General features: G+C 48.9%; 2 non-coding genes across 2 annotated transcripts; one reads left to right on the plus strand and one right to left on the minus strand.

Annotated features, from left to right (window-relative positions):
* The first annotated feature begins 3,310 nt into the window (after window positions 1–3,310).
* Window positions 3,311–3,382, plus strand: Trnap-ugg (transfer RNA proline (anticodon UGG)). The gene has a single exon. It is a non-coding gene; the product is annotated as a tRNA-Pro (tRNA).
* Window positions 3,383–6,837: 3,455 nt separating this feature from the next.
* Window positions 6,838–6,909, minus strand: Trnap-ugg (transfer RNA proline (anticodon UGG)). The gene has a single exon. It is a non-coding gene; the product is annotated as a tRNA-Pro (tRNA).
* Window positions 6,910–8,367: the final 1,458 nt, after the last annotated feature.

The following is an 8,367-nucleotide window of genomic DNA, read 5'->3' on the forward strand; positions in this document are numbered from 1 at the left end:
TTGTTGTTACCTGTGCTTCATCTGTACACTATCATCAGCGACGGTCACGATAATCTCCATCATCATCATCATCGTCGCCGTCGTCGTTCCACGACCCGAGAGCCAGAATAAAAAGTCGCCCCAACTATGAATTTCGACAAATTAAATGAAAGAACACCGGGCACATTTGAGTTCCCGCATGAAAATTATACTCGGGTCTCCAGAGCATACGCGTCGAGTGCGTTACCGCCGCGCTACGTCAGCACGTACCCAGCGGGGAACAAGTTGTGAGTGTGAGTGTGGGGAGAAGCTCGGCCCCATCTCTCCTGTTTCTCCAGCCTTGAGCCACTAGAGGCATTTTTTTTAACCTGAACTGGCTGCACTGGTGCAAGCAGTGCAGCATATGTTCATTTTTTTTACTAATTGATATCCCCAGTAGCACTCTGCACTGGTCTGCACGACACTGCACTAATCTGCACCAGTTCAGGTAAAAAAAATGCCCCTACTATAGAGCAAGCTGCGCCCATTTTTTAACCGTACAAAACTCACGCAATATCAGATCCTTTTCAAATTTCCCGCTACAGTGACGTAATATTGCCCCGCACTAAAAACATAATTACAGTCAAACCCGACTATAACGAACCCGGATAGAGCGAATTATGCTATATATCGAACAAAAATAAATCACTTACGGAAATACACGCGAAACATATTCCTTATAACGAAGTTCGCATCTGATATATCGATCTCGGCGTGCCTAGAATGGTCGGCAAAATGCATGGTCTCGGAGCGGCGGTTGAGGTGTTGATTGGCCGCGACCACTGAGCAAATGGCGCGACTGAGACATTCCGCCTGGAGCGACCCGACGCTTTCCGTAACTGTTTCCGACGCGCGGAACTGACGACGGAACCCGCCCAGTCAGTGAGTCCGGACCAAGACGGCAACTCGGCAACCTTCCCGATGCTGTGCCGGAAGGAGTGTCCTTCGAAGATTTCCCGAGTGTCGACGACGACGTCGCCGTCACTGTAAAGCCCCTCGAACGCGGGCACCGTCAGCAGCACCGTCGTAAAGCTGATGAAAAGCACCAAGGAGGCAGAGGATGTCGCGAGTGAAAGCCGTCCGACGCTTAATGAAGTGCTTTCGGGAGTCGATGTCCTCCGCCAATATTTCTTCGATATTGGAGGACACGGACTCGAACTGGTGCAAACAATGTCTCGTGTAAAGAACGGTGTGCTGGTGCAAACAATGTCTCGTGTAAAGAATGCTGTGCTAGTTGACACTGCCGAAACGAAAGGGAAGACAAAAATCACCGCTTTTTTTTGGAAGTACGCAGTTAAAGGAGTACTGACACGAAATTTCAAAGCTAAATAACTATGTAAAACGCTTCCTTTTTATCAGGAGATATCTACCAGCAAGTTTCAACAGCAACCGTTCAGCGAAACATATTTAAAATCCATTTTAATCTTCGCCCGCACGAGAAAGCCCAGAGCGGGCCGACGTGACATCATCTGCTACGTGCCCCAAACTGCCGACGTCGGGGCTCCCGTGACGAGGCCGACGCGCTGGCTGTGGTTGGCGCGCGCTGCTCGGGCGTGTGTACACGTCATGGTTTTGGGACTGACGTCATGCTGCCCGGGCCTGTGGGGACGGCGAAGACCTCGGCCTGTCTGGGCGCGCGCGTGCGCTCGCTCACGCGCGCTTCCAGAGAGGCAGCGATACGGCAAGAATGGTGACGTCATGTGATACATGCTGTCATGGCGGCCGCTCGGCGTTTTTTTGTCGAAACCGAAACTGGCGCGAATAAACGACGCCGTAAATGAATGTTTACGCTGCGCTCGACCGTCTAATCTGTCATTCTATGATTAGTGGGCTGGTAGGCACCCATAGCAGCGAAAAAAACGTAACATAAAAATTTCGTGTCAGTACTCCTTTAAGGCGGAAAGTGGCTTTATTGTTTACCATAAATCGATGGTTTTGTTTGTGTATGGTAATGACATACTTTATTTTGTTCGTTTCTGCATGCGGGGATGGAGGGGGGGGGGGTGATTCCCGCGCATTGCGAACTCGTAACAATAAACTCGTTATAGGCGGGTTCGGCTACATCGAACTAATCGTGGCGCATATTGCAGTTCGCTATAACCGGGTTTGACTGTGCCAGTGTTAAGCATTCGAGTGATACGATCAAACGGAACAAAAGACGTCATATCGCTTACTCATGTTCCTTGGCGGTGACTTAGGTAGGCCGCCGTCAACGAACAAGGGAGACTCTGTGACGACATAGAGAAATCGTCAAAAAGTAACTGTTGCGTCACCACTGCTTCACGTGCTTTGTTTAATATCTCTATTATTTCTTTAGTGTTGGAGATAAAATTGCTATATGTGCTGTCAGAACAAAGCGGTCTTTTTTCGTGAAACAAACTTGTATATTGTATTCGTGGCCTTTTCAATTCTGTTCTGCGTTATTCCTGCCTCGCTTCATTCATATTGTCACGGGACGTGGTGGACAGTCCCCGTGGCGCCATGGCCACCACCAACGAGGATGGCGACAAGGAAGAAGCTGTGTGCTGGGAAAAGCCAGCCCGGGCTCAGTTATGGCTGCATGTACATAGCTCTTCCCATTACGTAAATACATCGCTTCATCGCTACATGGTTCGTGTGATGTGCAGCCCCGGTACAGTATTATTATTGGCAGTCTCTCTGCAGCGCGCAATTCACGGCTTAGCCCTCATTCACACAGCCGTCACCTTCTCCGTCACGTCAAGAAACCGCGACGGAGACGTAAACGAGTAGCGTTCGTACTGGAGCTCTCCGTCAGATTACAGGGTCTTCTGCCTAGTGATCAGTTTAGCCTAGAATTGAGCGTTTTTAATCTGAAAAGTAAAGAAAATGGTTTGTGCTCACTTTTCGCTAAATTTAGCCGTAAAAAGTTCTTTTCTGATTAGCTGGTTTAGCGCGGGGCATGGTCGGCCTCCCGTCACCGTCGCCCCGTTTTCGGCGAGAAATCGGCCGAAAAACGGCGCCCATGACGGAAGACGGTGACGTGACGGTGACGTGACGGGGTGAAAAACGGCTGTGGGAATGAGGGCTTCTGACGGAAGTCGCGGCGGTGCAAGTTAACAAATACAAACCGAACGTACGTGCGCCGTGTTTTGTGACGCGTAGCCAAGTGCGCTTCATTTACATAACTGCATTCACAGCCCTCACCTACCTCGAGCAGTGCACTTCGTATGCGGGCGCCGGCGTCGCACTCGGCAGACGTAAACTAGGTCACAGGTGCATCTCTGCGCGCGCGCGCGATTCCCGCGTCTTCGTGCTCTCCGTAGAACCATCTGGCCCGTTGGTCTAGGGGTATGATTCTCGCTTTGGGTGCGAGAGGTCCCGGGTTCAAATCCCGGACGGGCCCGTTTGTTTTAGTACTTTTTTTAACGCGCCGAAGCGAACCTTGGGAAAGTAGTGCGCGGATTTTTAACGTGCGCCGGAAGCTTATCGCAAGGGCGTTTTCGCTTTACGCCTCCGCCTTAAAAGAAGCCGCCACGGTCGAGACCGATGTTCCGTAATTGTCGGAGCAGGTTTGCGAAATAAAGTCGTGAGCTGGTATGGCATTTCAGTTGCCGTGAAAATGTCGCTGCCTGGGAGGTGGGGTTATTTTAGGGAGCTGGAAATGTTGGCGAGTTGGCGAACGAGCACATAGATTGCGAAACGACTTCTATTTTTGTCTGCTAATTTTTTTCTCTCTTACGCTGCGCAAGCAAAATTTGATATTTGCATAACTCAAGCTTCCCAAACAGCCTCAGGTGCTATCACGTTGCGATCACTGGAAAGTTACCAACGACGATAAACCCGAACGCGCAAAAAACTGAAATTTTGGTTCCCGCAGTTAAGATAGCTGCGTCGGCCGGCATGCAATTACAAGGCACTGTGACTGAAATTCGTGCTTATAAGTTATCATGTCATTATTTGATATTAAATAAATTAATCAATCAGAAGACTGTATGCGCTCTATCCCCGCGTACCGCTCTGAAGAAAAATCTTGTTCGCCTGAGCTTCCGCAAGCTTTGCGGCCGCAACACAAGCCCACAAATTTTTCCCGCTCACGTCCACTACCAGCCAAATTTACTGCGTTGTTGAGACCCCATCTCGAACGAAAACGTCTGCGCTCAGTAGGGGCCCGGCTGGCTTGCATCCGTCATCGATTTTTTTTTTTATTTCTGCCTCGCAACTACTTTTATCTTCTTCCAGAAACAACCACGCGGACGTAATCCACAAAAACAAAGCGCACTTCGTTGTCGTGTTTAGAGGAACGATCGGAACTTTCATCACTTAGCGCAATCACTACACGACGACCTAATCAGCACACGTGCGCGAAGGATTATCGGTCTTTGTGTTCCTCCTCTGTCCGTCTCTAGAGCAACCACGCCGCCTTTGTTAGCGCCTCCTGCGCAGCCACCTTAATCAGAAGATAAAAAAGACAGTACTGCGACGCCACAAAAGGGTCAGGGTGTCCTTCATTCGGTCAGTCACTGACCTCCGGGACGTGTGCAGGTGATTTGTTGAGCGCGAGGCGTGTGCTGGACATTTGTTCCCTGTTGCCAAAGGCTCGTAGAAGGAAAAAATTCCCCCGCATTTCCCCGAGGGGGAGAATGTGAAAGTGCGAATGCACGGTTGTCGGCCCGCTTGCGGCGCTTGCGCTCGGCCCCCGCAGCCCACCGCCTCGCCGCCTTCTCTTCCATCTCTTCCATCGGGTTTGTAGTATCACGTGTACACCACGCAGTTATCAAGCCGCTATAACGCCGCTGAGTCGCCAACGCACGCCGCTGACGACGTAGTTTGAATGCGTTAAAGATATAAGGCGCGTCAACACTGATATCACCGTCGCGTCCGTGGCTTGATCGGTAGAGCGTCGCGCTGCGGCCGCAAAGTCCGCGGATCGAAACCTGGCGCCGGATGCTGTTTCTTTATAGAGGAGCACTGCGGACGCCGACGCCGCCGCCGGCGGTGGATGGTTTGGGGTCGCTTATAAAGTATTCACACTTAAAAGAAGTGCGCAGGGCGAAACGAATGGCGCAGAAGAAACTCGAGAAGGGTTGAAAGATTGGTGAGGGAGGAAAGGGATCCCCGCTGCGGACGTGCGCCGATAAACTTCGCGCTTTGCAGGTGCTTGCTGTAATGCGCTATTCAGGCCTAATTCGCGAGCGTACTTATCGACCGTGAATCAGGTTGGGTGGTTGAATTTATTAAAATTTTATTAATCCGAATTTGCCGGTTGTACATATACGCGAGCGGTAGTTATCTATATGTCTGGTCTTTCGCTCAATGCAAAATGCCGCAGTCGGTATTGCATTATACGTTGGGAAGGAAGCTGTATTTGCTGCTTACGAAGGCATCTCATCGGTGTAGGGCTAAATACTCGAAGGGACGACACTAAATCGAATTTGTCGAGGCTTTGTTTGTGCCTGCATCGTGTAGTTCAACACTTGTAAGATATTATGCCACTACATACTACGCGAAGTTCTAGTTTACGTATAGCGTTCGGAAGTACAAAAAAATGCAACGAGCCAATCGGGCCAGTACCGCATCACACAGGTTTGCAACCTGTCCAAAAGCGTGATCCAAACATGCTCGCAATGCCTTAAAAATGCCGCCGTGCGAGCTTGCTGCTGTGTCGTCACAGATGACGTCACCAAATCGGCGACGAGGGTGCACGGTACCAAGGACTCGGTACTTTCAAACTTAATTTTCCAGCAAGAAAAAAAAAGCGCCAGGAAACTTGGCCTAACAGGCTCGAAACTTAAGATGCCCATTATGGAATTTATCAAGAAATTGAGCAATGTTTCCAACACCACCAACCAACCAGCCAACAAACCAACCAACCCTTTTCTGGTGCCCCTCTAAGTAAGCCAGAATATGTAATGCAAAGCTGCTCCTAATCATCATGAACTCCTCAACTTCTCATCCTCAACTTCTGTCCTGCCTGAAAAATGAATTCTGCGATTTTGTTCAATTTCTGGGATGTATAATATCCTGTAAACTGCTACTTTTGTCGCTTGCTCGTCATTATGTTATTAATTTCCCTATTTATTTAGACACTCTATTAGTAATTGTCGACTATTAGTAAATACCTGCTACTATAAGCGCAGTTAGGGGATTACGCTGGAACTTGTTACAGAGACAGACAAGACAAATAAATGTATACTTTGACGCGAAGACGGCGCCGTCTTCGCGTCTAAGTGTACGTCACCTCAATTGTCGTGTCTGTGTCTAACAGGTTCTAGCGCAATCCCCCAAAGATGCTATACCAACTAGCCTGGCACGAAGCTTTACTGAAATTATTAGCACATCTGAGTAAATTGCGGTCGTCAGAGACACGAAAGCTTCTCGGCACGATGCTCCAGCTCCCTTTTAGTCGACTTTGTTTCGCTCTCTAGATCTATTCCTGTTAACTGTGCTCCACCTGCGGCCTGATAACAACCTCAGTTGTACTCATGCTTTCAAGTCACATCTTATACTCGTTGTGTGCTTTTTCCTTGTGCAGTTCTCCACCAACTCGTAGACCTTCGATTTGGCATAGCTCCAGAGGGTGTGTACCGGGACGCAGCTATAGATTGGTGCTGCTACGGCGGCGTAATTTGCCAGAGCTCTCTGCCAGGCAAGATCCGGGCTCTTCACTAACAACTCACTCACTCACTCTGCTTTCAAAAGTTGACCGGGGGAAATAACACCATTTCCTTCCCCCTTTCCCACTATCAGAGGCCGGTCACTCAAGTGCTGCCCGTCCCTAGCCACGCCAGTCCTCTGCATCATTTATGTCGCAAATCCGCTCAGGCACTACAAACCAAAAAAGAAAATAAAAAAACATACGGGCCCGTCCGGGATTTGAACCCGGGACCTCTCGCACCCAAAGCGAGAATCATACCCCTAGACCAACGGGCCGCACGAGCACGGAGTAACGGGAATCGCACGTGCGAGACGCGTCGGCGCTCGCGACCTCGTTTACGTCCGCCGCGATCGCTCGACGCGCCGCTGGCGGGCAGCTGTCTACGTGTCCTCGGACAACGACAGGGATGACGTCACGCGCCGCATTGCATTACGTCGCCCGTCGGTGGAGCGTTCCCAGCTGCGTGGCGGCTGCCTGCTACTTAGCAAGAATACGAGGCAGTATCGAATGCGGTGGAACGGGCACATCTGCGCGCCGTCATTCGGAATGCTTTGTCTCGGGAATTAAGAGTGATTGCGCTTAGTGAGTCAGACGCCTAATTGACATCAAAGGTTAGCAGGTCTGGGGTCAAAACGACCGCTGTTGGTTTCCGTTTCAGTTTATTAGTGATTCCCCGGAAGAGAGGTACAGTAATAATATTATACAGACGAGTGTGCCATAGTTAAAAAAAAACTGTAACAGGACCCTCGATGAATAATAGCAAACAATAAATTAGATCAAGCAAACAAGCAACACGTAGTACGAGTGAATGGCAATCAAATATACCATTTTTTTGGTATGACTAATCAACTATAAGCTAAGGGATACGACAGGCAACCAAAATCAACGCAAAGAAAGTAGGAAAAAAAGAGAAAAAGGGGAAATATTTAATGATAGTAGTTAACGGCGGACATAGGCAATCTAAAATACGTGTATCTCAATTATACCCCAAGAAATAAAAAAAAACAGGCAGCTAAAATTTTACAGAACAAAATTAGGCGACTTTTTGAATTATGGCAATGTAGATAATGTTTTGTACAGAAAGAGGCAGGTAATTTCATAAAGAAATTTGAAGAAAGAAAGAAGCAGGAAGGAAGAAATGTTCGTGCCGTTGTCGACACGTACATGGTGCTGAAAATTGATCCATGGCCCTTAGGCATCTCTTGACGGCAATAGTCCTCGCGGTCTTTTTTTCTTATCATGTAGTGTCCGACTATTACATACTCTTATCTGAATGCCGTTCAGTACCCTCCTTGCTTTCAGGCTTTATCAAGGCGGGCTATCTCCAGCCAACGCAAGGGAAGCACTTTCGCTGCTCTTAAGAATCTATGGCGTAGCGACAGAGGTTTTTAATCAGTACGGAGTCGCAATTATCGCCTACGTTCGCGAGTGTGACGGGGAACAATTCCGAGATAACAAAAAAAAATCTCATCACCGGCGTACGATCTACTAGCATCTCCGCGCCCGACAGCACATTAAATCGCTCAACCGTTGAACAAATGCGACCTCTTTGGTTTTTTTTTTATTAGCCGGAAAACATGAAACAATTTTTAATATTGCAACAGCCCGTCCCGAGCACTTCCGTTCTGTCGACGTTGAGGATGGTCCGTTTTAATATACTGGGTCATGCCTTAGTAGTATACCGGCAGGCTACGAGAAACCTAACATGGCCAAAACTTGGACCAAACCAATAT

This window comes from Haemaphysalis longicornis, unplaced genomic scaffold (genome assembly GCF_048455015.1).
Source record: "Haemaphysalis longicornis isolate Haplotype H1 unplaced genomic scaffold, Haemaphysalis longicornis Haplotype H1 scaffold_7, whole genome shotgun sequence".
NCBI lineage: Eukaryota > Metazoa > Arthropoda > Arachnida > Ixodida > Ixodidae > Haemaphysalis > Haemaphysalis longicornis.